This window comes from Choloepus didactylus, chromosome 3 (assembly GCF_015220235.1).
Source record: "Choloepus didactylus isolate mChoDid1 chromosome 3, mChoDid1.pri, whole genome shotgun sequence".
In the NCBI taxonomy this organism is placed as follows: domain Eukaryota; kingdom Metazoa; phylum Chordata; class Mammalia; order Pilosa; family Megalonychidae; genus Choloepus; species Choloepus didactylus.
This window is the reverse complement of record NC_051309.1, coordinates 561,488-586,932: the sequence shown is the minus strand read 5'-3', so window position 1 is coordinate 586,932 and position 25,445 is coordinate 561,488. Positions and strand designations below refer to the sequence as shown.

General features: G+C 49.9%; 1 protein-coding gene across 4 annotated transcripts in view; it reads right to left on the bottom strand.

The window, feature by feature from the left end:
- Window positions 1–13,304, bottom strand: part of PCGF3 (polycomb group ring finger 3) — a 118,249-nt gene extending 104,945 nt beyond the window's left edge. For 3 of the 4 annotated variants that reach the window (XM_037829222.1, XM_037829220.1, XM_037829223.1), the window contains exon 1: window positions 13,172–13,304. The gene's annotated coding sequence lies outside the window, so the exon portion shown is untranslated. Of the gene's footprint in view, window positions 1–13,167 lie in introns of all 4 variants that reach the window. The other variant, XM_037829221.1, reaches the window with a different exon arrangement.
- Window positions 13,305–25,445: the final 12,141 nt, after the last annotated feature.

Genomic DNA, 25,445 nt, shown 5'->3' with positions numbered 1-25,445 from the left:
ATCTCCATGGAAACAACCTAATCCAAACGTTCCAACTTAATCCCCACTATTATGTCTGCCCCTCAAGATTGCATCAAAGAATATGGCTTTTTCTGGGGGACGTAATACATTCAAACCGGCACAGTGAGCAAAGGGGGCTTCGGCGTCTCAGACGCGTGCTCAGCACCTGTTTGTTCAGCACCTTCACCTGCGGGAAGGGTCCCGAGGCACGCACCCATGTCAGGAAGCCGGGTGTGGTCTCTGCGTTCCGGGCTCTGCTCCCGGTGGGAGACAGACAGAAACTCACCACCAGGAAGAGGCGGAGAGCGGGGGGCGAAGGGGCGCGAGTGCTGCCCCAGGGCGTCCAAACCCAGAGGGGAGCAGGGGGCTTGGGGGAGGCCAGCGGAGGCTGGAAGAGGGCGTGCGATCACGGCGACCCTGGAGAACGCAGAGCCAGGGGCACAGCGAAGGCGAGATTAGTGAGTACTGACAAGAGAAGTGTGAGCACTCCACGCTGCTTGGCCTCACAACAAGCGTATTTACATGATCCCAGTGTGGATTTTTAACTCTCAGACTCAACCTTCAGAGAAGCATGAAAAACTCAGGGTCACAGAAGAAAAGTAAACCGTCAAATCTCATAGAGGCAAAAGGAAACAGAAACCACTGAGGGTGGCGCGTGGACAGAGAAAACTGAAGAAGGCGATGCCATTATTTCCCAAGTGGGGTGTAAAGCATCAGCATGTGGGTAAGACCAGAGGTCACCAGTGGAGGGACTGAAAGCAGTGGCACAGCCTCATGGGGAGGATGCGGCTGGCTCCGTCACGGTGGCGGAGGTGCCGTCCCTCAGCTTCCGACCACCAGCAGGAGCTGGGAGCGAGTTCTTCTCAAGCAACAGGAAACAGTGAAGGGTCCCAGCAACCGGGAACGCACCAAGTCAAGACAACGCCTCCCTGGAAGCGCAGGACCTCACGGCAGCCTGGCCAGCCCCTGCCCTTGGCCAGCACAGGGCCGCCGGCACCCAGCGAGGACCCTGGGCCTGGTTCCAGAGGGACGGGCGGCTGTCGTGCGCACGCCGGGAGCTCGAACATCAGGCCCAGTCGTCCGGTGGTGCCTGAGGGTCCCAGAACTCACCCTGAGGTGGACGGCAGCCACAGGGCTCTCCCCACACTGCCTGCAGCAGGGGGTGTGACCACAGGCCGCTCAGGGCCGTGACAACGACCACTAGGGAAGGGACATTTGGAGCCGTGTCAATGGGGAGCTTTAGTTTCCCTGCTGCTAAAACAAATACACACACAAACACACACGATGGCATGGCTTAACAACGGACGTTCACCGGCTCACACTTTTGAGGCTAGCGGAAGTCGCCAGCGAGGTGCTGCTTTCCCCTGAACCGGAACCCTGGGCTGGCTGCTGCCCATCCCGGGCCCCAGGCTTTGCTGCACGGCAGCGCACCTGGCGGCGTCCTCTCCTTTCTCTTCCAGGTTCTGCTGACCTCGGCTCCTGGCGTCCTGTGACTCTTCCCTCTACATCTGAATTTCACTGTGCTTATAAAGCCCTCCAGCAATCCGAATTAGAGCCCAAACTGATTCAGCCGGCCACATCGTAACTAAAAATGACATCTTCTTTACAGTGTGTGCACACCCCCAAGAATGGATACGATGAAGAACATGTTTTTCTGAGGCGCGGCGCTCCAAGCCCCCACGTGGGGACAGCCCTGGGGCCACGCACACGCGCAGACACGTCGGAGACGCCCCTCCGAGCGGCCTGGAGTATCCTCCAAACTCACTGTGCAGATCAGCCCAGAGGGAGAGCACTGCACAGGTCAATCTGGGAGGAACGATGTTTTCTTTTCTTTCTTCTTTCTGTGTTTTTCAGATCCTAGCATTGAAGGAAAGCTCAGTCTTAACATTAGCTGGATTACAAGCTTAAGGAACAGACACCTCAGAGTCTAAATTACAGCAATAACACATTAAAATATTAAAATGTCCAGTCTACAACCAAAGGTTACAAAACATACAAAGAAACAGAAGTGACTGCCCAGGCAAAGGAGCAGATTAAAGCATCAGAAACCATCAGTGAGGAACACTGAGCATGGGATACCCTCAATTAATGTGTTAAAAAAATATAATGGATATGTTCAAAGAGCTAAAGGAAAACATAGTCGAAAAGTAAAGAAAACCAGGAAAACGATAGAGGAACACAAAGAGAGATGGAAATTATGAAAAGGAACCAAACAGAGCTGTAGCTGGCAGAAGAAAAAAACAGAAAACTTGAAGATAAGACAATTAAAATCAGTCTGAAAAGAGGAAAGAAGAATGAAGAAAAGCAGACACAGTCTGAGGAAGCTGTGTCTTCAGAATGTGTCTCATTTTAGGAATCCCAGAGGGAGAAGGGGTAGAGAGAATATTCAAAGAAATAATGGCTGAAAACTTCCCAAATTTAACAAAAGACAGGAATATACACATCCAAAGAAACTCAAAGAACTCCAAACAGGACAAACGCAAATGGACCCACATCATGCTATGTCATGAGACTGCTGAATGTCAAAGACAAAAGAGGATCCTGAAAGCCACAAGAGAGAAACAATGTGTTGTGTTAATTTCTCATCAGAAACCACAGAGGCAAGAAGGCAGTGGGATGACACATTTAAAGAGCTGGAAGCAAAAATTTGCCAACAAAGAATTCTCTCTCTGGCAAAACTGTATTTCAAAAGTGAGGGAGAGAGGGAGATCTAAGATGGTGGCATAGAGAGGAGTGGAAGCTAAGTATCCTTCCTGGAACAACTGAAAAAAAACAGAAACAACTACTAAATAATCCAGAATAACTGCAGGGGGACAAACGTGACCGTCCACTCATCATAAACCAACATGAACTGGGAGGAATGCCTGAGATCACAGCATAAAATCTGTAAGTAAGGACTGTGGATCAAAATCGGGAGACCCCTCCCCCACAGCCCGAGCTACAAAGCCTCGTGGTGCCAGAGAGAAGCTTTCTCCCAGCAAGTGCATATAGCTCAGCTGAGCTCCAACTGGGGTTTTAATTAGTGAGTGTGAACTGCTCACTACCAGGTACAAATCCCCAACAGGCAGACGGAGGCTTTGGGTGACGACTGACCTTGGAGAGCTGGAGGGTCGCCTCGGACTAGCTCTGAAGGGGACTCTCTGTTCCTTTATCGACACAGTGAAGAAAACCTCAGCCATTTTCAGTTCCCAGTTCTGTGACCCAGACAAGGGTATAGCACAGGCACAGAGAGAGACCACTGAAATGCTAATGACCCCCCCCACGGTGTCTATCTTCTCTAAGAGGAAAGGGGTGGGGCCCAGCTTTACTACCTGCCTCCCATTCAGAACTTACACCAGTCAAGAATTACAGGCTAACAGGCACTGCCTGCTGGGCAGAAAGGCACAGTGACTGGAGGCATCACAGGGTGTACCAATTTTCTAAGACACACCCTCAGGGAAACCGGATACTGAATATTTCTTCCTTCTGGGACCTGAGCCCATTCTGGTCTGGGGAGGACTGATTGGGGTAACTGAGGAAACCATGCCTAGACAACAGAGAAAAGAATGGAAAAATATGAGCAACGTCTCTGGGAACTTAAAGACAAAACGAAAAGCAAGAATTTACGTGTCTTTGGTGTCCCAGAAGAAGAGAAGGGAAAAGGGGCAGAAGCAATAATAGAGGAAATAATCAATGAAAATTTCCCATCTCTTATGAAAGACATAAAACTATGAATCCAAGAAGCACAATGTACCCCAAACAGAATAGATCTGAATAGGCCTACGCCAAGACACTTAATAATCAGATTACCAAACGTCAAAGATAAAGAGAGAATCCTGAAAGCAGCAAGAGAGAAGCGATCTATCACATACAAAGGAAGCTCGATAAGACCATGTGTGGATTTCTCAATAGAAACCATGGAGGCAAGAAAGAAGTGGGGTGATATATTTAAGATACTGCAAGAGAAAAAACACCAACCAAGAATCCTATATCCGGCAAAACTATCCTTCAGATATGAGGGAGAGCCTAAAATATTCTCTGACAAACAGACAATGACAGAGTTTGTGAACAAGATACCTGCTCTACAGGAAACACTAAAGGAAGCACTGCAGACAGAAAGGAAAAGACAGGAGTGAGAGGTTTGGAAAACAATTCTGGGAGATAGTAGCGCAACAATGTAAGCACACTGAACAAAGATGACTGTGAATATGGTTGAAAGAGGAAGGCTGGGACCATGTGGGACACCAGAACAAAAGACAAACGATAAAGACTGGGACTGTGTAACTCAGGGACACCTAGGGTGCTCAACGATTATAATAAACGGTACAAATATGTTTTTACATGAGGTGGAACAAACGAATGTCAACCTTGCAAGGTGTTAAAAATAGGGTGGGATTGGGGGGAAAATACAATGAATGCAAACTAGAGGCTAGAATTAACAGAAACATTGTGTTATGCTTCCTTTAATGTGACAAAAGCAATATACCAAAGCTGAATGCATATGGGGGGGACTATGGGAAGGGTATGGGACTCCCGGCATTCGTGATGTTGTCTGACTCTTTATTCTACTTTAGGTTAATGCTATCTTTCCTTTTGTCACCTTCTAGCTATAAAGTTTTTTTGTTTGTTTGTTTGTGTTTCTCTCTTTCTCCTGCCTTCTTCTTTTGCCTCTCTGCCTTCTTTGACTCTTCCTCCGTCTTTGTGGAAGAAATGTCCTTATATAGAGAGTGGCGATGGTGCTCAATACATAAATACGTGACTATACAGGGAACCAACAACTGTTTACTTAGGACGGAACGTATAGTGTTTGAACAAAATCATCTTAATAGAAACGGGTTGATGAAGAAACGGGCACTATATTGAGTGAAATAAGACAGACACATAAAGGCAAATATTGCAGGGTCTCACTGATATGAACTAATTATAATATGTAAACTCATAGACATGAAATATAAGTTACCAGGAAACAGAATGAGGCTAAAGAAAGGAGAGCGGTTGCTTATTATGAGCAGAATGTTCAACTAGGGTGAACTTAAATATTTGGAAATGGACAGGGGTGATGGTAGCATGTAATGAGAATAACTAACAGTGCTGAAAGGTGTGTGAAGGTGGTGGAAAGCGGAAGCTCAGAGTCATGCATGTCACCAGAAGGAAAGCTGGAGGTTAAAAGATAGGAATGTATAAAACAGTGAATCCTGTGGTGGACAATGTCCGTGATTAACTATACAAATATTAGAAATCTCTCTCACGAACTAGAACAAATGTATGTCACTAAAGTTAGAGGTTAATAATAGAGAGGCATATAGGGAAAAATATATATACCTATTGCAAACTATATACTACAGTTAGTAGTATTTTAACATTCTTTCATCAACAGTAACAAATGTACTATACCAAAACTATGAATCAATAATGGAGGGGGGGGTGTGTGGTTAGGGGTATGGGAGGATCTGAGTTTCCTTTTCTTGTCTTTATTTTTTTTCTGGAGTAGTGAAAATGTTCTAAAAATTGAAGAAAAAAATAATTGTGTTGATGGATGCACAGCTGTATGGTGGTGCCATGGGCAATTGATTGTACACTTTGGATCTTTGGATAGCTGTATGGTATCTGAACAATCTCAATTTAAAAAAAAGCCACCAGTATGAAAAAAAAAAAAAAATGTGAGGGAGAGATGAAGACATTCACGAGAATTCATCACCGCTAGACCGGCTGGACAAGAGATGCTAAAGAGAGTTCTGCCCGTTGAAAGGAAAGGACAATAGACAGCAGATCGAAGCTGCATGAAGAAATAAAGATCTCTGGAAAAGATAATGACATGGGTAAATATAAACACTAGTACTACTGTATTTTTGGTTTGTATTTCCACTTTTTACTTCCCACCAAATCTCTAAGGCAAATGCATAGAGTAATGATAAATCAGTGGTTTGGGGCCCATAATAGACAAGCATGTAATTTGTGACAAGAACCACATAATGGTGGGGCGACAGAGGTGACAGAACGTAGTTTGTGTGTGCTATTGAAGATAAGGTGGTATCAAAGCAAATGAGATTGTTAGATTTAGGATGCTAAATTTAAGCCCCATGGTAACTACAAAGAAAATACTGGAGGATCTGCAAGCTCCTAGAAATTAGGGCTCATGTTGCCAGAGGCAGGAGAATGGGGGTGGGGGAGTTACTGCATGGCCGGCGGTTGCCTGGGGAGGGGAAAGTTTAATGGGGTAGGGGGTGCAGCACTGCTGGGAACCTGATTACTCCCTGAGGCTGTCTGGGAGAGGTTGAGACAGGAAGTTTTCGTCGTATATATGGTCCCACAATTAAAAAAAAAAAAAAAAAAAAGAGCAACTAACAATTAAATGCAAAATATGATCCTGGATGGGCTCCAGCAAGGGAGGAGAAAAGGCTCCAAGGGACATTTTTGGGACATGTGAAAAAACTGGAATATAGACTATAGGCTTTATATCAATGTTAAATTTCTTGACTTGATAGCTGCACTTAAAGTTGTTACATTAGTGAACATGCCTGTTCTCGAAGAAATTTACTTGGCAGTATTAAGTGTTCAAATATGATGTGTACAACCTACACTCACTCAAGTGTTCAGAAAATGGACTGATAAATAGACTAACGGATAAATAAAATGATACAGCAAATGCGACAAAAAGTTAAAATTGGTGCATCTGAGTATGCAGTGGGGGAGCGGGTAAGTCACAGTTCTCTGTGTGGGTTTGTGTTATTTTTGTAACTGTCCTGTAAATTTGAGAGAATTTCAAAATAAAAAGTTAAAAGGAAAAAAACTATGTTGGGAGGATGGGGAGAGGAAAGGATTGAAGATGTGGGTGAGCTAAATCCCCACCTGCTACATCTGTAAAATGGCGCCCCACGCACAACACAGACAAACGCACAGGCCTGGGCTCCCCCGTCCTGCCCGAACTGTGAGCTGACAGCCAGGTGCTGCTGCGGGCCCCACCGCGTGGTCATCTGCCCCACCGCGACAGGGAGCCGTGGTGCCCAGGAGCAGGGGCCGCCGTGACGAACGCCTGACGAGGGGCAGAGGCAGGGCCAGCTCCGAGGCGCCCGGGTGACCTTGAACGGCTGCCGGCAGAAACACGGACACTGCCAGCGTAGCTCCGGGGGAGGCGAGCAAGTGGAGGAAGGGGCGCTTGTGAGGTGGTGTGGGAAGCTCAGCATCTGTGTCGTGCTTCCAGCAGTGAACTTGGATATATACCACAGAGATTTCCAAGCAGAGTTCCTTCTGACAGCCAAAGGCAAGAGGAGAGAGATAAATCGACAGTAAAATGTGAGAGGAGAGAGATGAATCAAGGGAAGAACTGTGAAAATGGAAGTAGGACTGAGTGATGTTGAAAACTCTCAGCCTCTCCAAATGGCAAAAGACATGAAAAAGAAGAGCTGTGCTGCCAGGACAGGTACATAAAGAAAAGGCCCAGGGCAGGGCTCCTCCGCTTCTGCTAAGACCCCGGAGAGAGGGAGCGGTCAGGGGACGAGGGCGGCCTCAGACCTCCTCCGTCCACTCGTCCCTCGGCCATCTCAGCAGGAGGCCAGATGGCCAGGAGCTGTCCCTGCTGCCGAGGGAGTGCGCTAGTGAGGAAGTTCCATCGGCAGGAACTACCGACTGACTGAAAGAAGCAGAGAGCAGGCGAAGGAGGGCTGCCGGTCGCCCCGGCTCCCGCTGGCCGAAGTGGGCGTCCACGGCAAAGGCCCGGCATCGCTCGCGGCCAGGCAGGGGCGGGCGAAGGCCTGAGGCCTGGGCTCCCGGGTTCCTCCCGTCTTGCCCCCTTTGACCGGGATGCCGTAAGGGCACCAGTTAACCACCCTTTGGTCTCGCAGGGCCCAGCGCTGTGCAGCAGGAACCCCCCACCCCGTGCCTGACTTAGTGGCTCAAATAACGAGGTCTGGACTTGGAAGCTGAGATTTAGATGGGATTTGGGTCTCTGAACTGACAGCAGAAGGGATGAGACCTCTGGGAGCCTTGAGAGAGTGTGGACATACCCTGCATTTGGCAGGGATGTGAATTCTGGGGCCAGAGGGCAGATTGAGAAGGCAAAATTCTAAAACATCCCCAAGATTCCTCAGGTGTCCACACGCCTTTCCGCCATCATCCCCATCAAGCAGAATCCAGGCACTGCTGCAAAGGGGCCTTTGCAGATCGGGTGAAGATCCCAAACCAGCTGCCTGAAAGCAGGAGGCTGTCGGAGTGGGCCTGACCCGACCCCTGAATCCTTGAGCAGAACATTTTTTCCAGCTGACCGCAGAAGGGCAAGGCAGTGGCGAGCTGGGGTGGCTGGAAAAGCAGACGCACGTGCTGTGAGCTGCCTGTGGGGCCCAGTGAAGCCGCCACAGAAAGCAGGACTTCAGCCTCCACCCACAGCGAGTGAACCCCACCAGCAGCTGGGGAGCTCGGAAGAAGAGCCAAGTCCCGGGTGGGACCACAGGTGCCCGGCCTCCTGGCCTCAGACCTGTGCTAACCAGCAGTGGCACTGAAGCCACCAAGCGTGTGGTAACTCGTTATCAGCAGTGGGAAACTAACACAATGGGATTAGAGATACAGAAGCAGCCAGCAGAAAAAAGGGCCAGTTTTCCAAGTTTTTAAAACACAGTGGCCGCCAAATCTGGAAGCCTTTTTATAAGGCAAGTGTTCCCCCGATTTTAGAGACAAGAAACCGGTGAATAAGCACGGGACTGAAGCTGGGTCTGGAGCTCGTCCTCCAACCTGAGATACCCATCCCCTCCCCAGGCCAACGAAGAGGCAGGAAGATGAACTGACTGCACCGTCCTCGAGCCTCTGGTTCTAAACTTAAGTTACCAGAAATTTACGGGAGGGACGTGTCATTTGACAGCAGAAGTCTTATTTCAGTTAATTTCAGACTCTTTCTACCCATTACCTTTTATAAACTCCAATAAAAATAACAAAACAGGGTAGAGCCTGACTCACTCCCTGTACCTGTGAGAAACAGAATGGAAGGGTCAGAGGACACCTTCGTGCTGGAAAAGGAGACAGAGAGAGTGGAGTTTCCTGCCCCGTGACTGCCGCGCCAACCAGGTAAGTGACCCCCGGCCCCCGGGGTCCACCCTGCTCACCAGTGACGACGGCCGCCGCCCGCCTCTAATGGGTGCAGCACCCAAAACCTGGACCTGGTCCACGCTGCACCCAACTGCCTTGGGGTTTACAAAACAGAGGTCATGAAAGCAGCAGCTGGACACCACTAGGGGACGGTCGCCAGGCGGCCTGAAGAGTCAGCGCCACGGGAAGGGGGAGCCCGGAGTCACCACGCCAAGGGGACGGGGGGCCCACGCAAGGAGGGAGGGGGGCAGGAAAGCCACGGAAGGTGTCCTTGAGGCAGCCGGCAGCCGGGAGGTGTGACTGGGACGGGACCTCGGCAGACACTGAGCGAGCCACTCGCTCCCTCCGCGTGCCGAGGCTGTGCTTGCAGGGTGCTCCAGGGACAGGCCACCCCGCCCGCCGCAATACCGGCACCCCCGAGGAGCCATAAGGGTGTTCGCTGTACAACTCCTTCAGTTTCTCTGTATTACAATTTTTTTCCTTAATAAAAATTGGGGTGAAAAGTAAAACAAACTCACTTGAAAGAAGAAGAGGAGCGGCCGGCCTCTGCCCCTCCTGTCCTGGTGTGACCAGCCCTGCGCCTCCGCCTCGGCTGGCAGGTGGGGTAACCGTGCAATCCCAGGCCGGTAATGCACGGTGCACCCTCAGGACGGCTTCCCGTCGCCCACAAATGTCTGCCGAGCACCTGACACCTGCCACAGGCACAGCGGCCGGCACAGGGCTCCCCGGAGGTCTGGGGGGGCTCCAACCGCCGGTCTGTTTCTCACTGAACAGCTGGAACGGGCTGTTGACGTTACAAAGTCCGGCAAATAGCAACGCGCTTACCAAAACACCCAATTAACCGCCACTCTCTTAATTCCCCTAAATATCAGAGGTTCTCTCCAAGAAAACAAGTCAACCAAACAATTAGTGGAAAGGACAGTTTTCCCGTGAGTCTGGGGGCTGCAGGCGACGTCTGCACCTCTGTCCTCTCTCACCACCTGCCGTTTTCATGGTTGTTCTTGGTCATTTGGGCTTTCACATAATTCAGTTCCGGAGGGAGAAAGGTGGCAGCTCAGAAAAGACAGTTTTTAATTATTTTTTTAAATTATTTTAAAAATTTAAAGATAAAATATTAACGCGTAGAACTGAAGAATAATAGTTCTATCTTTTGAAGCACAATGAGTTGTGTAGCATTTTTGCTATATTAACAGCAAAACTCAGAAGTATAGTAAGGAAACAAACAAAAGAAAGCTGCCCCTAAACCTCAACATCTTGCAATAGCAAAAGAAAAATTACATTCTCAGCTTTAAATTCAATCCACCCAAGTAAGGCTTCAAATGAGTAACAAGTCCTGCCGTTTACCAGATTAACGAGCAACAATATAGACCAAAAAACACACCTTGCTTTATGACCCAACTCCAATTCCAGTCACTGGCAAAGGGCCCTGGGCAGACACCCCGAGGGGCAGGAGTCTGGGGTCCGGGGAGCAGATGGTAGGAGGGGCCGAGGCACTTCCTGCTCTCACATCTCACACATACACCAAGGAGGACCCGGTGCCAGGTGAGATGTTCTCCCCCCATCTTAAAAGGGTTTTGGACAAGTCTCACAAAGGCTAGCAGGAACCCAGAGACCAGGCTTAGATAGAAACCCAGGAATGCACCACGCCTGCGGGGTCTCAGCTTGCAGCAGAGGCTCACAACACAAACTAACCCCAAGACACTTTCCATCCATGCTTCATCCTTCCTCGTGTGTGGCCCACGTATCGTGGGCTCCGTCACTGGAGACATACCGGGGACCCTCTACAGCCATGAGGGGCCACATTTAACAGGAGCTTCTCAGGGACAGGCCCTGTAGGAGCTGGGCCTGATCAGCTGAGGCTCAGGACCCTGTGCGTCAGTCAGCATTCCAGACAGCTCCCGGGGCCCCACCGGATCCCATCCTGCAATGCGTGCTGCACAAGAGAACACTGCAAAACTGATGGGGTGCCACTGCCAACGTTAGGGTGCAAAAAGACCATGTCTTCCTCCTTGCTGGCTCCCCTACCCCAGGCCACGTGATGCCTGGAGCCAACAGCCAGCCGGGGAAGCGGCTCGGCCCCAGGCAGCCCTCAGCTGAGACCACAGCCCTGGCCAGCTCCACCACTACTGCCGGTGGCCTGAGACCCTGCCAAGCCCCTCCCGGATACTGACCCCCAGAAACCGAGATGATAAGTGGAGCTAAACCACTACATTTGGGGTAATCTGGTGTACAGGAATAGGCAAATAACACAACCACCAAGCACCATCACACCTTTAAAAACTGGAAAAATGGGAAAAAATTTTAAAAGCCTAACCAAACTTAATGCCTAGTTTTCCATGTCTTTTCCAAAAATTTCACAAAGCCAATTTCAAACAAAACCTCCAAATGTCAAAGAACAAATCAGAAGAAGTGTGGTTCATTTGGCAAATAAAACTTTTTATTTAGGGAGCCAATTTGGTTGAGATTTGGTACTATGAAACGGTAAACTGAAAATCTGAAACGGTTTTCTTCTAAATAACCAGGAAGCGAAGCATGGCACAAAACCAGTTTAGTGTCTCTCTTTGGAGCCCATCTAGCTTGGAGTTTTGCATTTGTCTCATCTTACTGCCCAGCTTCTGGATCAGCTTGCAGTCCTAACCCAAGTTGGTGTTTCCAGAAGTCTACCCTGCTTCCATTCACTTATTCATGCATTCATTCATTTGGCACACATTCTGCACTCTGACCTCGTGCCAGGCAGCCTGTCCTGGGAGCCCAGGCGAGGCCCCTGCCCTCCTGTAGCTCCCCACAGGGCCTCAACTCTCCTTCCCTTGACGCTCTCTGGAGCCCTTCCAAAGTCCAAAAGCAGCAGCCACCACTCCTCAATACTTCATGAAACACAAGAACTGCATCCTATTTTTCATTGTCACTTTTAAATAAAAGCAAGACACTGACAAGTTCTACATGAAAGGTGGAATTCAAAGGTTTCAGAGAAGAACCCCCCCCCCCACATACACAAGGTCCTTTAACACTTTCTCTCCTGCAGTGGAGGCGGGGGGAGGAACCCCGACACACAGCCCTGCCAGCTCCCACCTTCCCATGTGGGGCCAACGGCCCCCCAAAACCTTCCAGGAACCCACACCCCCAGCTTGGGGCTGTGCAAACACCCCTAGACTAGGGCGGAGGCTGGGCCTCTGCGACCTTGAGACTGGGGCTCCCCAGCACCATCACTGGGGGTCGGCACAGGCAGGAGGGGCTGCAGGTGCCAGACACTGGCCGCAGGGCGAGGCAAGGACAGGACAGTGGCCCCGGGAGGGGTGGGAGTGGGCACAGTGCTGGCCTGCCCGGAACCAGTGTCCAGTGTGGACCAGGAGCCCCCCTGCACCCGAGGCCCTGGAGCCGGGAGGACGGGCCCCGGCCCTGCCCCAGCCCTGCCCCAGTCCCAGCCAAGGCCATATCAGACGGGCAAAGGGCTGAGGAGCTTGCAAAGGGCCCAGCAGCTCAGGGTACGCAGGGGTCTGGGGAGAGCGCAGGGGTTGGCACCTGTGGGGCTCTGGTGACTGGGATCGCAGCTGCCCCAGGGCCTTCGCAGCAGGTGAGTGCGGGTGAGGGCCACAAGACTCAGGGCCTGCGGACCCCACCCCAGCGTCCAGCCTGGACTGGGGTCCCAGCGCTCTGTGGGCCAGCCTTGGGCTCTAGGGTGCTCCTCGTGACTTGTCCCAGTGTCCCGGCCCCTCTGGGGACCTGCCTTGAAGTCCCTCCTCAGGGGCCCCGTCCTCCCTGAGAACCTTCCTCATGGACCATCCCAGGGTCCCTCCTCAGTGGCCTCTCGGGCTCCCGGCCATTCCCGGGAGCCTGTCCCACGGCCCATCCCTCCTCAAGGTCCGGTCTCAGGTGCCAGCCTCCCAGGGGAGTCCCAGAGCCCCAGAGATCCCACCAGCCTGCGCCGGGGCCCGGCCCTCCCTGGGTGACCAGCCCCGGGGCCCGGCCCTCCTTGGTGACCAGCCGAGCGGTGTCGGGCCCCGCGGCCCCGGCAGACGAGGGGCGCCCGGGCGCGGGGTTCGGAGCTCGGGCGGGCCGGGGCCGAGGCCTGGGAGCGGGCGCCGCGGGCCAGGCCGGGCGGGGGCGCGAACTCACCGACCTGCGATCTCCGGGCCGCGGGCGAGCGGGGCGCACGCGGGGACCGAGCCGAGCGCGGCAGAGGGGGCGCCGCTCCCTCCGGGTGCCCCCCAAGAGGAGGAGAAAAAAACCCGTCCGGAGTTTAAAACAAAGAGGCGGAAACGCCCGAGCGGAGCCGAGCGCCGAGTCGGGGTCGCCGCGCTTGGAGCATGCGCGCTGCGCGGCCCTGCTCCCACCCCGAGGCCGGGACTGGGGCGGGGCCTGTCCGAGGACGGGCGTGTCAGAGTCGCGGGGGGCGGGACTGTGGGCGGGGCCCACGGCCGAGAGCCCGGGGCACGTGGGGGCGGGCGGGCGGGGCCGACTGGGTGGGCGTGGCCAGGGCGTGGGCGTGGCCAGCGGCCGGCCGCGCTCTGCGGGCCCGGCTCCCCCGCGCGGGATTCCCGCGGGCTCTGGGGGCGGCGGCGGGTGGGCGAGCGCGGCCGGTCCCCACAGGGCGGCGAGGGTGGCGGTGGCCGCGGCCTTCGTCCGTGTGTCCTCTCTCCGCCCTCGAGCCCGACGCCACGCGGTGGAGGCGGCGGTGACCGGGAGCGCGCGGGGCGGGGCCGCCTCCTCCCGCGTGCTGAGCGGCCCGGCTGCTGCGGCTGTGGGAAAGGCGGAGAGGAGGGGCTCGCTGGGGCCAGGCGAGGGCAGCGCGCGGCCGGCGGAGGGGCCCGGTGCCCTGGGTGCCCGCCGGGGGTCGGGCTGCGGAGGGAGCGCCCGGCCCTCCCTGGACACGGAGAACCCCGCGGTCGGGAGGAACCAGCGGGAGGCGAGAAGCCGGGGAAGGGGTGGCCCTGGTGACCTGGCAGGAGCAGGCGGGGGGCACCGAGGGAAAGCCTGGTTGTTGGGGTGGAGAGAGAAGCGCGGAGAGAAACTGGAGGCGCGACTGGGCAGCAACGAGGATCGCTGCAGAGGGCAGGGTCGGGAGGCGCTCGTTCTCCTCTTCCAGGAGGGCCTTGTGGTCCAGTGGAGGGGCGCTCGCCCCCAGCCACGTCCTGTCGGGTCCTGGCACCGGCTCGCAGAAGGGGCGGCTTTCCGCAGGAGCCCAGGCAGCAGTCGCGGGCCGAGGAGGCAGGCACCGCGGAGGGGCGGCGGGGGCGCTGTGGAGCTTGCGGACATGCGCTTGCGGTCGCTTCTATTTCCCCTGCCCCCTGCCCCCTTCTCGGTGAACCCCAGGCGCCCGAGGCCACCCCAGCTTCTCTCCGCGGCGTCCACTTGCAGGCCTTCAGCAAACCCATGGGGATGGGCCCAGGTCCTCAGCTCCGCTGCACTGGAGCAACAGCCTCCAAACTGGTGCCCCATTCTTTCCTTGGGCCCCCAAACCTATTTTCAACCGCGGTGACTACCCTAAAGGTGGTCAGTCCCTCCTCTGCTCAGAGCTCTGCAGTGACTTCACTCAGAGCAAAACCGGGAGGGGGGAGTCAGGGGACATGAGGAAACCTGAGGAAGTTTTTGCTGTCTTGATTGAATTTGGCAATAGATGCACAGATGAATAGCTAAGTCAAAACTCATCAAATATATGCACTTTCACCTCGTGATGCCCACAGCTCCCCCTCTACTCCCCACTCGCCTGTGCCCACAGCTCCCCCTTTACCTCCCCCTTCACCTGGGCCCTCATCTGTTGCCCCGCTTTCCTGGTGGGTGAACTCCCTCACTCCTGTCCCCGAGGCTCTGGCCCATCCCTGGCACCAATAGGACCCTGCCCCAAGCAGACCTCCCCCTGCCCTGATGGAGCTTCCCGTCGGCTCCCCTCACAGTGAGTCCACCCATCTTGGAAACAGAACAAAACACGGGGTGAAGAGAGTGAATGGGAAGTCAAGGCCTAAATGTGCAGGTTCCTGTTTGGAATGATGGAAGTGTTTGGTACTGGATGGTGGTGATGGCAGCACGACATTGTGAATGCAGTTAACAGCCCTGAAATATATATCTGAATGTGATTAAAAGGGTAAATGGTAGATTGTATATGTCGTAACAGAATAAAAACTTAAAAAGAAAATTCATGGAACTGCACTACACAGTGAACCCAAAGTTAAACCACGGACTTCTGTTAATAATACGGTTATAAAAATGTGCTAGTATCAGTTGTAATCAATGTGCCACACCAGTGCAAGGTGTTGGTGAGAGGGTGGTGTTTGGAATCCTGTAGTTTATGCATGATTGTTCTCTAAACCCACAACTCCTCTTATAAAGAACAAAAAAGGAAGAAAAAACCAGAACAAGCCAGAGCGAGCCCTCCAGACCCCATGTTTCTCTGCTTCTCTTCACAGTGTGTCTCCCCAGAAGGACTTGTCTGCACCCCTGTCTCCAGCTCCCCGCCTCGTGTTCACAGCCAGGCCCATCAGGCCTCTGCTCCCCAATCCACCAAAATCCTCTTTTTCAGGTCACTGGAGACCTTTGTGTGACCAAATCCATCCATGCTGACCCTCCTGCAATGTTTGGCCATGGGGTTCTCCCTCCTGGAGATGCTTCTCTCGTGTTTCTGCCCATCTAACTGCCACCATCTTGGCCCCTCGGCTGTCCTTCTCTCTTGGGCTTCTTTATCTGGGGCCTTGGGGCCACTGCTGAGGCCTCCTCTTCTCTTTCAGCAATCACTGACCCAGTGTCTCACCAGCCTGAGGTTTCAGACCCCTGTGAACACTGAGGATTCCCCAGGGTTCCGCTGCACTCAGGCCAGAGCCCCCAACCACCTGGGCAGACCGGCTTCCCCCACAGCCAATGTCAACTCCAGCCTTTCTGTTACTTGGGCCTCAAGATCTGGGCTCACTCTCAAGTCCTCTTTCTATTTTCCTGCCTCCAATTCCTCAGGAAACCCATCAGCTCCATCTCCAAAGCATGTCCTAGACAGCTGTCTGTCCACCTGTGCTGCACTCCCTGCCCGCTCTCCCACGGGGCCTGAACACAGCAGCCGGTGAGCCCACCCTGCAATGCGAAGTCAGGGTGGCTCAGGCCCCCACGTGAGCACCCGTGGTTGCCCTCCACGTGCAGGGCAAAAGGTAAAGCCTTCCAGAGGCTGTTCCCAGGCCTGGCTGCTCCCCCCTCCCCTTCAGGTCTGGGCTGAGGTGTCACCTTGTCACGGGGCCTCTCCTGGCCAAGAGAAGTCCCAGCATTTGACAGCACAGTTTGTTGGGAGGTCTGGGGAACAGGCTGGTGGGCATGGAGGGGAATTTGACAATGGGCTGGTATGGATGTATTATGGCCTCCAAAATGCCGTGTTCTTTGATGCAGTATTGTGGGGGAAGATATATTAGTGTTGATTAGACTGGAATTCTTTGATTGAGTGTTTCCATGGAGATGTGACTCAATCAACTGTGAGTGAAACGTTTGATTGGATAATTTCCATGGAGGTGTCACCCTGCCCATTCCGGGTGGGTATTAATTGGACCACTAGAGTCATATATAGGGCTCACAGACAGAGGACCTCAGAGCTGCAACTGATTTTGAAGACGGCTGTTGAAAGCAGACTTCTACTCTGGAGAAGCTAAGAGAGGACAAAACGCCCCAAGAGCAACATATTGAAGAATGCACAGGAGCTGAGAGAGGAGCTGGAACACAACCTGGGATCAACAGATGCCAGCCACATGCCTTCCCAGCTAACAGAGGTTTTCTGGATGCCAATGGCCTTTCTCCAGTGAAGGTACTCTATTGTTGATGCCTTACCTTGGGCATTTTATGGCTTTAAGACTGTAACTCTGTAACCAAATAAACCCCCTTTATAAAAGCCAATCCATTTCTGATATTTTGCCTAACGGCAATATTAGCAAACAGGAACAGACAATAGCTAGCAAAATTACATATGCATGTATCTTATGGCCCAGCAATCCCCCAAGTAGGAATTTATCTCAAAGATACATTGGAAAAAATACAAAAGGATATATGAACAGGGCTGTTAATTACACCATAATTTATAATAGCAAAAAAGGGAAATGATCCAAATGCCCCTCCATGTGGGCTTAATTTAATAAACTGGTGGTCTTCCACACCGTGGGGGTACTTGTGCAAAAAGATGTGATGGATACTCTACATACTGTTGTGGAGTGACCTCCAGAGTATATTTTCAAGATATTGCAAGAGGGACAAAGGGCCGTTGAGTATACCACCACTGATCTGGAGAATGGGGGTTACTGAATGTTCTGTGTTTGCCTGTGTTAACAAACCCATGTGGCTTTGGAAAGATGGCAGCAGAGGACTTCTCCCTGACCCTCTGCTAAAGCACATAAAGTCACAAAATAGCAAAACAAAAATGACAACACAGACCACAAAGCCAGGTGACAGCGTATTTTCACAGCAGGTGAGGCAGAGCACCGGAGCCTCACTCTACACAGTAACAACACTGTGTGTGCAAAGACCCAAATTTACCCTCCCACCTGGAATAACCGAAAAGAAAAACAGGACAAAACATATGAAGAAACTATTTCAGACATTGGACCTCAGGCAATGCAGGACAGTGATCCCCAAGAGAGAGGGAGCCAATGCAGTGATCCCTAAACGCACTTTCTGCTGCAACACAGGGAGAGGGGGCGGGGGAGCTGGGAGCTGGGGAGGCCAAGGGAGCTGACGCTGCAGGACGGCAAGGGGATGGCTGCAAGAAAGAGAGCTCCAGAGGTCTTCGGAGGGTCCCCACATCCTCAGCTGAAGCACTGATGGGGCATTCATGCGAGGAAACTGCCCGAGACCGGGAAAGGCCCTCCTGAGAGAGGCAGAGGGAGAAATCTGGGAGTTCATCCAGGGCTGGGAATAACTAGTGTTCCTACCAGCCACAGGAAAACCTCGTAAATCAAGGGTGCTCAGGTAGCATAATTGGTACTTCAGCAGTGGGAAAATAAGCTAAAAGACTATTCTGTTCCAGCCTAACAGAGCATTAAAGCCCAGAAAGGAACAAGCTGTTTCCAAGTAACATAACATCATGAAGAAAAAAGCACAATAATACTTATAGTAATACAAAAATATTCAGGACCCAGCAAAGTAAAATCAATATCTGGTATCTAACCAAAAATTACCAGTCATGCAAAGAAGGAAAATACAAACTATAATGAGGGAAAATATCGATCAATTGAAACAGGCTTATAAATGACAACAGAGATAGAATTAACAGAGAAGCACATTGAAACAGTTATTATAATTGTATTCCATATGCTTAAGAAGCTAGAAGAAAGATTGAACATGCTTAGAAGTGGAGCAGAAAATGTACAGGATGAGCCCGAAACACCTTGTCATGCTAACCCCCCGGGGTTATGTTAGAAGAACCCGGGAGCCAACGTGAAGAGGCTCCCATTGGCCAAAATGGATGTTCCAGTTTGCTACTGCTGCCAGAATGTAAAACACCAGAAACGGATCGGCTTTTATAAAAGGGGTTTATTTGGTTACACAGTTACAGTCTTAAGGCCATAAAGTGTCCAAGGTAAGTCGTCAACAATCAGGTACCTTCACTGGAGGATGGCCAATGGTGTCCGGAAAACCTCTGTTACCAGGAAGGTACATGGCTGGTGTGTGCTTCAAAGTTCTGGTTTAACAATGGCTTTCTCCCAGGACGTTCCTCTCTAGGCTTCAGCTCCTCAAAAATGTCACTCTTAGCTGCTCCTGGGGCTTTTATCCCCTCTTGGCTTCTCTGGAACAAAGGTCTGCTTTCAACAGCCATCTTCAAACTGTCTCTCAGCTGCAGCTACTCTCTCAGCTCCTGTGCATTCTTCAAAGTGTCCCTCTTGGCTGTAGCAAGCTCGCTCCTTCTGTCTGAGCTTATATAGTGCTCCAGTGAACCAATCAAGGCCCAGCTGAATGGGCGGGGCCACACCTCCATGGAAATTATCCAACCAAAGGTCTTGTCCACAGTTGATTGAATTACATCTCCTTGGAAACACACAAAGGGTTCCAAAATCTAATCAACACTAATATGTCTGCCCACACAAGACTGCATCAAAGATAATGGCATTTTGGGGGACATAATACCTCAAACTGGCACAATGGGGCAATTGATCATCAAAAAGAATAAAAACAGCAATAGATTAAAACACATAAAATATATTTAAAGCATGAATTCATAATGCTACTTAAAGAAAGACAAGTTGGTGTTGTAAGATATTAAGGAACAAACTCATTACTTTAAAACTGGTAAATAATGGAAGAAAACCTTTTCTTATTTTCCCTTATATACAAACTACACTTCAGGATAACCAATAATTTGATGAGGGATAGCTTCTCCTTATGAAACATTCCAGCTCATAAATGAAGAAATTATAGAATTAAAATATCACTGTTTCACAACCCTGCTTCAGTTGCTAAAGCTGCCAAAATGCAATAGACCAGAAATGAATTGGCTTTTACAATGGGGATTTATTAACTTACAATTTACAGTTCATAGACCATAAAAATGTCCAACTCAGGACATCAACACGATGATACCCAGACTCTGAAGACAGGTGCTGGCATCTGGGAACTCTGCCATATGGGAAGGCACATGGCCGGCATCTGCTTGCCCTTCACTCCTGGGTTTCATGGCTTTCAGCTTCTGGTTCCAGTGGCCTCCTCTCTGTGCCCTGCAGGTCCTCTCTTAGCTTCTCCCGGGCTTTTCTCTGTCTGCTCTTTTATCCTCTCCCAAAGGACTCCAGTAAAAGGATTAAGACTCACTTTGAATGGGCTGGGTCACATCTCAATTGAAACAACCTAATCAAAAAGTCCCACCCACAACAGGTCTGCACCCAGAGGAGTGGATTAAAAGAACATAGCCTTTTCTGGGGGCATAACAGCTCCAAACCAGCACAAACCCCTAATGAAATAATGAGTACAGGTAACATTTGTGAATGACTCTAAAATAAGAGATTTGCATTTAGCAAATCATACTAAAAGGCCACCAAGAGAGAAATAGCCAAATGCTACATGCCTTCTGGTGGAAATACAACACCACCTATGGTTCCTTTTTAAAAGTCGAACCTGAGTCCAGGTGCAGCAGACCTTCCATGCCTTGACTCACATCCACATGCCCACCTGCTCCCTGCAAATCCCACCCCAAATGGATTCTACAGTCTGCCGCTTCCTGCCCAGCAAGGCGAGGGTAGCTGGTGTGCACACCTGTGGGAGGCATTGTGTGCACTCTCAGGTGCCCGGAAGAGGTGAGCTCCATTCCTGCAGCAGCAGTGCAGATAAAGAACCTTTGTTTTCGTGCTTCCCCCTCTCCTGTCTCTCACTCCCTGCTCTTTCCCGGCTTCCCAAGATCATACCCAAATAAAGCACCATGACCCTCAGGCTCTGCTTCTGGGGAACTCACACATAGAAACCAATCAGGCCTCTGAACCTGATACGGACTCACGGGAAATGCAGGGGACAGAGGCACACGGCGCAAGACACCAAGGAATGCAATTGGGCTCCATGGGACAAGTAACGTGGCTTATGCCACTACCAACTGGCAAGAGAGTAATAAAGGCATAGAGGGAACCTGTAGATGAAAAGGGAAGAGGAGTACAGATTAGTAGCTTTATTTGGATCCTGAGTCAAACTGCAAACAAAACAAAACATACACATCTACCAGTCAGGAGATTAGACACTTATTAGATATTTGATGATACTAAAGAATTATGGTCAATTATTTAGGGTGTGATAATAGTATTATGCTTATTTTTTGGGTCCCACTCTTTTATAGGTACTATAATATTTGTGGATGAAATTATATGGTGCCTGAGACATTCCTCAAAATAATCTGGAGGACTGGATGTGGGGAGGGATGGAGAAGAATCTAAATGAAACAAGATTGGCCATAACCATTCATTATTGAAGTGGGATGATCGGTTTGTAGGTATCTTTTATACTATTCTCTCTCCCTTTGTTTGAAATTTTCATAATAAAAATTTTTTAATTGCAATCCATCTCCTACCAACACCCCTTGTCCCCTCTCTGCTTTGCTTTTTCTATAGCTCTCATCAGCATCTCACATAACAGACTCAGTCTGTTTGTCTTCTTTACTTGCCATTGTCTGTCTCTCCTGTCCGGAAATCAAGTGGGATTATTTTGTCGGTTTCCTTTGGAGTTGCATCCCCAGAACGTGGAGCTAAGCCTGGCACAGGGAAGTGCTCCAGGAACATTAAGTGAATGCATCCATCAATGAATGAAGCAAAAAGAGGCTGAAATGAAGCAGTAGGTGTTTAAACTAACCAGGTAGAAATCTTGGAAATGAAATGAATAGCCTTTGATGTAAAAAAGCAGCAGATGGGATAAACTCTTCCCAAAGCACAGTTGGAGAGACATCAGTGATAGAGAAGATGGTCCCAAGGCTCATGCTGAATGTAGCAGAGGAGGGGAACAGATAAATAACTGAAGGATGCTTGAGGGCTGTGCAGTGCAGATTTAAGGATAAAAGAACAGAAAAGTGGGAGGACGCAGGCAGCAGTTGAGACAGTAGCTGAGATGGTTCAGTTCTAAAGACTCAACTGACTCTGCAGATTGAGAAGGAAACCTAAAAGTAAAATCTTACTCATACACCTGGTGGAGCTGTAAAAGCACAGGGGAAATTGTCAATCTCATCAGCTGTCAGGCAGGAGAGACAGGAAACCCAGAGAAGGGCCATTAGACCATCAGCAGATACCACATCAGCAATAATTGGAGCCTAATTGTAATTTAAGTGCTGACTGTGAAATAATAACAATCGCTAATTTGTGTGTTTTTCCAACGCAAGGCTAAAACTTTCAACAATGACCACAAGAAGTGGGTGTGTGGGTGTAGGTAGCACATGCTAAGACTCCTAAACTATCACGAAGAGCCTAAAGATACAGAATACCTTTAGACTCTATTGGGAAAATGTACAGTTAATTGTATATGTTTAAAATTTAACATTCTTTCTCTCTGAAGGAACAGAGAGATAATTTATAGCATGTAATACAGCATGGAAAAAAGAGAGGGGTGTAGAAAATACTGTCTATCCAACAGAAAGCAGAAGATGAGGGGAAAAAAACAAACAAAATAAATTGGAAGAAATATGTCTGAATATGTCAGTTATCATTATAAATGGAAAAAGAGAAAGTCACCTGTTAAAAGAGTGTACCAAATTGGATAAGAAAAAAAAAATCCAAGTTAATATTCCTTACACAAGTCCATAAAAGACAAAACAAACTGGAAAACCTGAAATGAAGGTATGGAAAAATACATTAGAAATTGAACCAACAAAATTGTAAGAAAAATGGAAAACAAAATTGTAGTAGATATTAACTTACAGCTATCAGAAACTGATAGAATGTAACAGGCAAAAATGTTAGAAAACTATTGAATATTTGAGAAAAAAAAAAAAAACCCCAAAGAGCTTTATCTAATAGAAAACATACTATACATATACAAGATGGCAGACAGTGACATTTCAGGGCTCCGTCCCCCACAGAAGCTTTGAACAACCAGCAAGACTGGTAGAAACATCTTTCTCCACGCCCCAGAAAAACTTGTTAAAGGACTGCAGTAACGGTGTTCTAGTTTGCTGATGCTACTGGAATGCAAAACACCAGAAATGGATTGGCTTTTATAAAAGGGGGTTTATTTGGTTACACAGTTACAGTCCTAAGGCCATGAAGTGGTAAGTTAACACATCAGCAATCGGGTACCTTCACTGGACAATGGCCAATGGCGTCCAGAAAACTTCTGTTAGCTGGGAAGGCACGTGGCTGGTATCTGCTCCGGAGTTCTGGGTTCAAAATGGCTTTCTCCCAGGATGTTCCTCTCTAGGCTTCAGCTGCTCTTCAAAATGTCACTCTCAGTTGCTCTTGAAGCATTTATCCTTTCTTAGCTTCTCTGGAGCAAAAGTCTGCTTTCAAAGGCCATCTCCAAAATGCATCTGTAAACTGCAGTTCCTCTCTCAGCTCCTGTGCATTCTTCAGAGTGTCCCTCTTGACTGTGTCAAGCTCGCTCCTTCTGTCTGAGCTTATATAGTGCTCCCGTAAACTAATCAAGGCCCATGCTGAGCAGGCGGGGCCACACCTCCATGGAAACTATTCAGTCAGAGTCATCACCCACAGCTGGGCGGGGCGCATCTCCATGGAAACAACCTAATCCAAACGTTCCGACTTAATCCCCACTAATATGTCTGCCCCCACAAGACTGCATCAAAGAACATGGCTTTCCCTGGGGGACATACTACACACAAACTGGCACACAGGGTGTCCAACCCAGCTCTTGAAGGTCTCAGGTTGGAGCACAACATGCTAGGCACAGAGTCAGACAAGAGTTTTATCTGGACTTATGAACAGAAGATTTTTCCTGGTGGTGGCCATTTGGGAACTCAGTGCTCTGCAATGGCAGGGGTGCAAGGGGCAGCTTATACGGGTTTAGGACAAACACATTCCACAGGGTAGGAGAACTGAGTTTCAGTGGAGTCTTGTGACTCAGGGGTCTGGAGCTTTGTTATCAACAGTGATCGGAGAGGGGAGTTTCAGTGCTTCACAAGATCAGTGGTTTGGGACGCCATCTGTACACGCTTTCTTCCTTCAGGACCTCTGTTGGCCTTTAGCTTCTGTCCCGGTCACGTATGTGGCTACGTGCAGTGACTTACTCTCCACATGGAGGGGAGCCCAGGCCCTCGGTCTCCACACAGGGTGAGCACGAATCAGGAAAAAAGCCCACTTAGAAGCAGTAGGCTCATGTGTGGCCCTGGATGGCCCCTCCCCAGCCCCTGCTCAGCACGGAGCCAGCGTACACTCCAAGTGCCAATAGCCAGTCCCAGTTCTGGAGGGAGAAAAGAACCCTCATGGATATCCTGGGAGCATGTAAGTCTGGCCATAGCCTAATGGTGGCCTGAGGGACTCATTGTCCCGGGCTTGGCCAGCATGCAGGAGGTGGCTCACTGAGCTCCCTGCACAATGCTGTGGGAGAGCAATCAAGTGGCTGCCTGGGGCAAAGGATTGCTGGCTGCAGGACATACGGTGCACTGTGAGGAAACTTTTCTAGGGAAGAGGGGACACTCAGAACCATGTAAACAGGAGAACTCTCAGGGCCACACGTGCATGCTCCAGACAAGTCACATGTGCAGAAGTACCAGGGAGGCCCCTGCCCTTTGGCCTGGGCTGCTCTCTAAACGTGTCCTGTGGATAAGCCCTGAGGGAGAGCACTGCACAGCTCAGTCTGTGTGGAAAGGTGTTTTCTTTTTTCTTTCTTCTTTTTGTGTTCTTTCAGCTCCTGGCATTCAAGGAAAGCTCTGTCATAACACCAGCTGGGTTACAAGCTTAAGGAACAGATGCCTCAGAGTCTAAATTCCAGTGAACACAAAATATTAAAATATCCAGATTTCAGCAAAAGATTACAAAACCTACAAAGAAACAGGAAGTGATGGCCCAGGCAAAGGCGAAGATTGAAGTATTAGAAACCTATCAATGCAGACCTGGGACATAGCAGACAAAAAGTTTTGGAAAATGGTCCTGAGTATGCTCAAAAAGCTGGAGATAACATGGACAAAGAACTAAAGGAAATCAGGAAAATGATATATGAACACAAAGAGAATATCAATATAGAGATGGAAACTACGAAAAGGAACCAAAAAGAGCTGAAAAATAGAGTAACAGAAATTTAAAATTCCATAGAGGGGCTCAATAGCAGACTGGAGCTGGCAGAAGGACAAAAACAGAAAACTAGAAGATAAGACAATTGAAATCATCCAGTCTGAGGATCAGGAGGAAGGAGGAATGGAGAAAACCGAACAGAGCCTGAGGAGCCTGTGGGATGCAGTTGAGGCTACAAATATACACATTGTAGGAATGCCAGAGGAGAGGAAAGAGAGAAAGAGGCAGAGGGAATATTCAAAGAACCAATGGCTGAAAAGTTTCCAATTTTAACAAGAGATGAGAATATGCACATCCAAGATGCTCACTGTACTCCTAATGGGATACACCCAAATAGACCAACACCGCGCCATGTTCTAATCGAACTGTTGAATGCTGAAGGTAGAGAGAACTCTGAAAGCCACAATACAGAAGCAATGTGTCACGTACAAGGGAGCCTCAATATGATTAAGTGCTGATTTCTCATCAGAAATCATGGAGGCAAGAAGGCAGGGGGATGAGATATTTAAAGTGCTGAAAGCAAAAAGCTGCCAACCAAGAATTCCTTATCAAGCAAAACTATTTCAAAAATAAGGGAAAGAGTAAGACATTCCCAGATGAGCGAAAGTTGAGGGACTTCATCCATCACCACTAGACCGGCCCTACAAGAGATGCTAAAAACAAGTTTTGCAGATTGAAAGGAAAGAACAACAGAACAGACTGAAGCCACATGAAGCAATCAAGAGCTCCACTGAGGGT